The following is a 6,492-nucleotide window of genomic DNA, read 5'->3' on the forward strand; positions in this document are numbered from 1 at the left end:
ATTCCTCTTCTTTTCTCGTTCTCTTCTCTTTCATATGAGCAGGAACAAGGAAAAAGGCATTCTTTTTGAAGCTGATCCTGAACCTGAAAGGACTCTGAAGAGGAAACTAAGAGAAGCTAAAATACAACAATCCAGAGACAACCTTACTGAAATTTTTGAACAAGAAAAGGACATGGCAGCCGAACCTAACAACAATAATGCAAGGAGAATGCTGGGTGATTATACTACACCTACTTCCAAGTTTGATGGAAGAAGCATCTCAATCCCTGCCATTGGAGCAAACAATTTTGAGTTGAAACCTCAATTAGTTGCTCTAATGCAACAGAAATGTAAGTTTCATGGACTTTTATCTGAAGATCCCTATCAGTTTTTAACTAAGTTCCTGCAAATCTGTGAGACTGTTAAGATTAATGGAGTGGATCCTGAAGTCTACAGGCTCATGCTTTTCTCTTTTGCTGTAAGAGACAGAGCTAGAACATGGTTGGACTCACAACCTAAAGATAGCCTAGACTCTTGGGATAAGCTGGTCACGGCCTTCTTGGCTAAGTTCTTTCCTCCTCAAAAGCTTAGCAAGCTTAGAGTGGATGTTCAGACCTTCAAACAAAAAGATGGTGAATCCTTCTATGAAGCTTGGGAAAGATACAAGTAGATGACCAAAAGGTGTCCTCCTGACATGCTTTCAGAATTGACCATTCTGGATATATTCTATTATGGTCTATCTGAATTCTCTAAGATGTCATTGGACCATTCTGTAGGTGGATCCATTCACCTAAAGAAAATACCTGCAGAAGCTCAAGAACTTATTAACATGGTTGCAAATAATCAATTCATGTACACTTCTGAGAGGAATTCTGTGAATAATGGGATGCCTCATAGGAAGGGAGTTCTTGAGATTGATGCTCTGAATTCCATATTGGCTCAGAACAAAATGTTGACTCAGCAAGTCAACATGATTTTTCAAAGTCTGAATGGATGGCAAAATGCATCCAAAAGTACTAAAGAGGCATCTTCTGAAGAAGAAGCTTATGATCCTGAAAACCCTGCAATAGCAGAGGTAAATTACATGGGTGAACCTTATGGGAACACCTATAATTCTTCATGGAGAAATCATCCAAATTTCTCATGGAAGGATCAACAAAAGCCCCAACAAGGCTTTAATAATGGTGGAAGAAATAGGCTCAGCAATAACAAGCCTTTTCCATCATCTTCTCAGCAACAGACAGAGAATTCTGAGTAGAGCACCTCTAACTTAGCAAACATAGTCTCTGATCTGTCTAAGGCCACTTTAAGTTTTATGAGTGAAACAAGGTCCTCCATTAGAAATTTGGAGGCACAAGTGGGCCAGCTGAGTAAGAAAGTCAGTGAAACTCCTCCTAGTACTCTCCCAAGCAATACTGAAGAAAATCCAAAAAGAGAGTGCAAGGCCATTGATATTGTCAATATGGCCGAATCCAAAGAGGAAGGGGAGGACGTGAATCCCAATGAGAAAGACCTCATGGGACGTCTCCCAGACAAGAAGGAGTTCCTTATTGAGGACCTAAAGGAATCTGAGACTCATACAGAGACCATAGAGATCCCATTAAACCTCCTTCTGCCATTCATGAGCTCTGAAGACTATTCTTCCTCTGAAGAGGATGAAGATGTAACTGGAGAGCAAGTTGCTCAATATCTGGGAGCTATCATGAAGCTGAATGCCAAGTTATTTGGTAATGAGACTTGGGAAGATGAACCTCCCTTGCTCATTAGTGAACTAGATACATGGGTTCAGCAAGCTCTACCTCAAAAGAAACAAGACCCTGGTAAATTCTTAATATCCTGTACCATAGGCACTAGGACCTTTGAGAAGGCTTTTTGTGACCTGGGGTCAGGGATAAATCTTATGCCACTCTCTGTAATGGAGAAGCTGGGGATCATTGAGGTACAGCTTGCCATATTTTCATTACAATTGGCAGACAAGTCAGTAAGATAGGCTTATGGATTAGTAGAGGACGTATTAGTGAAGGTTAAAGGCCTTTACATCCCTACTGATTTCATAATCTTAGACACTAGGAAGGAGGAGGATGAATGCATCATCCTTGGAAGACCCTTCCTAGCCATAGCAGGAGCTGTGATTGATGTTGACAGAGGAGAGCTAGTCCTTTAATTAAATGGGGACTACCTTGTATTTAAAGCTCAAGGATCTTCTTCTGCAACCATGGAGAGGAAGCATGAAAAGCTTCTCTCAATACAGAGTGAAACAAAGCCCCCACAATCAAACTCTAAGTTTGGTGTTGGGAAGCCACAACCAAACTCTAAGTTTGGTGTTGAACCCTCACATTCAAACTCTAAGTTTGGTGTTGGGAGTCTACAACATTGACCTGATCACCTGTGAGGCTCCATGAGAGCCTACTGTCAAGCTATTGACATTAAAGAAGCACTTATTGGGAGGCAACCCAATTTTTATTTATCTAATTTTATTTTTATTTTATTTTATTATTCTTTTATGTTTTCTTAGGTTCATGATCATGTAGAGTCACAAAACAAATACTAAAATTAAAAAAAAAAGAATCAAACACAACAGAAGAAACAGCACACCCTGGAGGAAGGGCTTACTGGCGTTTAAACGCCAGTAAGGAACATCTGGCTAGCGTTCAACGCCAGAACAGAGCATGGATCTGGCGTTGAATGCCAGAAACATGCAGCAATCTAGTGTTTAAACGCCAGGATTGCACACTGAGGGAAGCTGGCGTTCAACGCCAGAAACATGCTATAGATTGGCGTTGAACGCCCAAAACAAGCATAGAACTGGCGTTTAACGCCAGAAACAAGCATCAATCTGGCATTAAACGCCAGGATTATATGAAAAGGGCATTTTACACACCTCATTGGTGCAAGGATGTAAATCTTTGACACCTCAGGATTAGTGGACCCCACAGGATCCCAACCTACCTCAACTTACCTTCTCTTTTCTAAAACCCTTTGCCAATCACTTCAATCTCTCTTCCCCATCACCTCTTCACCACTCACATCCATCCACTCTTCCCCATAAACCCCACCAACTTTCAAAATTTAAAATCACTTTCCCAGCCAAACCCACCCAACATGGCCGAACCTTAACCCTTCTTCCCCCACTATATAAACCTCTCTATCCCTTTTCATTTTCACACAACACAACCCTCTTTTCTCCCCCTTGGCCGAATACACATTCTCCCTCTCCTCTATTTTCTTCTTCTTCTTCCTCTTTTTCTTTTCTTTTCTTTCTTCTCTTGCTCGAGGGCGAGCAATATTCTAAGTTTGGTGCTGTAAAAGCATAGCTTTTTTGTTTTTCCATAACCACTTATGGCACCTAAGGCCAGAGAAACCTCTAGAAATGGGAAAGGGAAGACAAAAGCTTCCACCTCCGAGTCATGGGAGATGGAGAGATTCATCTCAAAGGTCCATCAAGACCACTTCTATAATGTTGTGGCCAAGAAGAAGGTGATCCCTGAGGTCCCTTTCAAGCACAAGAAAAATGAGTATCCGGAGATCCGACATGAGATCCAAAGAAGAGGTTGGAAAGTTCCGACCAACCCCATTCATCAAATCGGAATCTTAATGGTTCAAGAGTTCTATGCCAATGCATGGATCACTAGGAACCATGATCAAAGTGTGAACCCAAATCCAAAGAATTATCTTACAATGGTTCGGGGGAAATACTTAGATTTCAGTCTGGAAAATGTAAGGTTGGCATTAAACTTGCCTATGATGCAAGAAAATGCATGCCCCTACACTAGAAGGGTCAACTTTGATCAAAGGTTGGACCAAGTCCTTATGGACATATGTGTGGAAGGAGCTCAATGGAAAAGAGACTCAAAAGGCAAGCCAGCTCAATTAAGAAGACTGGACCTCAAGCCTGTGGCTAGAGGATGATTGGAGTTCATCCAACGCTCCATCATCCCCACTAGCAACCGATCCGAAGTTACTGTGGATCGGGCCATCATAATCCATAGTATCATGATTGGAGAGGAAGTAGAAGTTCATGAAGTTATCTTTCTTGAATTCTACAAAATAGCCAAAAAGTCCTCTACCATGGCAATGCTAGCTTTTCCTCATCTTATTTGCCATCTATGCTACTCAGCTGGAGTTATCATAGAAGGAGACATCCTCATTGAAGAGGATAAGCCCATCACTAAGAAGAGGATGGAGCAAACAAGAGAGCCCATTCATGGATCTCAAGAGACACATGAGGAGGCTCATCATCAAGAAATCCCTGAGATGCCTCAAGGGATGCATTTTTCTCCAAATAACTATTGGGAACAACTCAACACTTCTCTAGAAGATTTGAGTTATAACATGGACCAACTAAGGGTGGAACATCAAGAGCACTCCATCATTCTCCATGAGATTAGAGAAGATCAAAGAGCAATGAGGGAGGAGCAACAAAGGCAAGGAAGAGACATAGAAGAGCTAAAGGACATCATTGATTCTTCAAGAAGAAGACGCCACTAAGGTGGACTCATTCCTTGTTCTTATTTCTCTATTTTTCAATTCTTATGCTATATATTAGTCTATGTTTGTGTCTTTACTTCATGATCATTAGCATTCAGTAACTATGTCCTAAGGCTATGAATAATTCCATTAATCCTTCACCTCTCTTAAATGAAAAATATTTTTTTAATACAAAAGAACAAGAAGTACATGAGTTTCGAATTTATCCTTGAAATTAGTTTGATTATATTGATGTGGTGACAATACTTTTTGTTCTCTGAATGAATGCTTGAACAGTGCATATTTTTTATCTTGTTGTTTATGAATGTTAAAATTGTTGGCTCTTGAAAGAATGATGAAACAAGAGAAATGTTATTGATAATCTGAAAAATCAAAAAATTGATTCTTGAAGCAAGAAAAAGCAGTGAAGAATAAGGCTTGCAAAAAAAACGTGGCAAAAAAAATTTATATGAAAGAAAAAGAAAAAGAAAAAGAAAGCAGAAAAAGCCAATAGCCCTTAAAACCAAAAAGCAAGGGTAAAAAATATCCAAGGCTTTGAGTATCAATGGATAGGAGGGCCCAAGGAAATAAAATCCAGGCCTAAGCGGCTAAATCAAGCTGTCCCTAACCATGTGCTTGTGGCATGCAGGTCCAAGTGAAAAGCTTGAGACTGAGTGGTTAAAGTCGTGATCCAAAGCAAAAAAAGTGTGCTTAAGAACCCTGGACACCTATAACTAGGGACTTTAGCAAAGCTGAGTCACAATCTGAAAAGGTTCACCCAGTCATGTGTCTGTGGCATTTATGTATCCAGTGGTAATATTGGAAACAAAGTGCTTAGGGCCACAGCCAAGACTCATAAAAGTAGCTGTGTTCAAGAATCAACATACTTAACTAGGAGAATCAATAACACTATCTAAGATTCTGAGTTTCTATAGATGCCAATCATTCTGAACTTCAAAGGAAAAAGTGAGATGCCAAAAACTGTTCAGAAGCAAAAAGCTACAAGTCCCGCTCATCTAATTAGAACTAATATTCATTGATATTTTGGAATTTATAGTATATTCTCTTTTTTTTATCCTATTTGATTTTCAGTTGTTTGGGGACAAGCAACAATTTAAGTTTGGTGTTGTGATGAGCGGATAATTTATACGCTTTTTGGCATTGTTTTTAGATAGTTTTTAGTGGGATCTAGCTACTTTTAGGGATGTTTTCATTAGTTTTTATGCTAAATTCGCATTTCTGGACTTTACTATGAGTTTGTGTATTTTTATGTGATTTTAGGTATTTTCTGGCTGAAATTGAGGGACCTGAGCAAAACTCTGATAAGAAGGCTGACAAAGGACTGCTGATGCTGTTTGATTCTAACCTCCATGCACTCGAAATGAATTTTCGAGAGCTACAGAACTTCAAATGGTGCGCTCTCAACGGCGTTGGAAAGTAGACATCCAGAGCTTTCTAGCAATATATAATAGTCTATACTTTATTCGAGATTAGACGATGCAAACTGGCGCTCAACGCCAGTTCCAGGCTGCATTCTAGAGACAAACGCCAAAAATACGTCATAAACCAGAGTTAAACGCCAAAAACACATTACAACTTGGCGTTTAACTCCAAAAGAAGCCTCTACACGTGTAAAGCTCAAGTTCAGCCCAAGCACACACCAAGTGGGCCCCGGAATTGGATTTATGCATCAATTACTTATTTCTGTAAACTCTAGTAGCTAGTCTAGTATAAATAGGACATTTTACTATTGTATTAGACATCTCTGGATTGTATTTTGATCCTTTGATCATGTTTTGGAGGCTAGCCTCTCGGCCATGCCTGGACCATCACCTATGTATTTTCAATGGTGGAGTTTCTACACACCATAGATTAAGGGTGTGGAGCTCTGCTGTACCTCGAGTTTTAATGCAATAACTACTATTTTCTATTCAATTCAGCTTATTCTTGTTCTAAGATATTCGTTGCACTTCAACATGATGAATGTGATGATCCGTGACACTCATCATCATTCTCACTTATGAACGTGTGACTGACAACCACTTT

At 39.8% G+C, this 6,492-nt stretch overlaps 1 non-coding gene across 1 annotated transcript; it reads right to left on the reverse strand.

Moving 5' to 3' along the window:
• Positions 1 to 571: 571 nt before the first annotated feature.
• Positions 572 to 679, reverse strand: LOC127742126 (small nucleolar RNA R71). The gene has a single exon (XR_008003313.1). It is a non-coding gene; the product is annotated as a small nucleolar RNA R71 (small nucleolar RNA).
• Positions 680 to 6,492: the final 5,813 nt, after the last annotated feature.

This window comes from Arachis duranensis, chromosome 9, assembly GCF_000817695.3.
Source record: "Arachis duranensis cultivar V14167 chromosome 9, aradu.V14167.gnm2.J7QH, whole genome shotgun sequence".
In the NCBI taxonomy this organism is placed as follows: Eukaryota; Viridiplantae; Streptophyta; class Magnoliopsida; order Fabales; family Fabaceae; genus Arachis; species Arachis duranensis.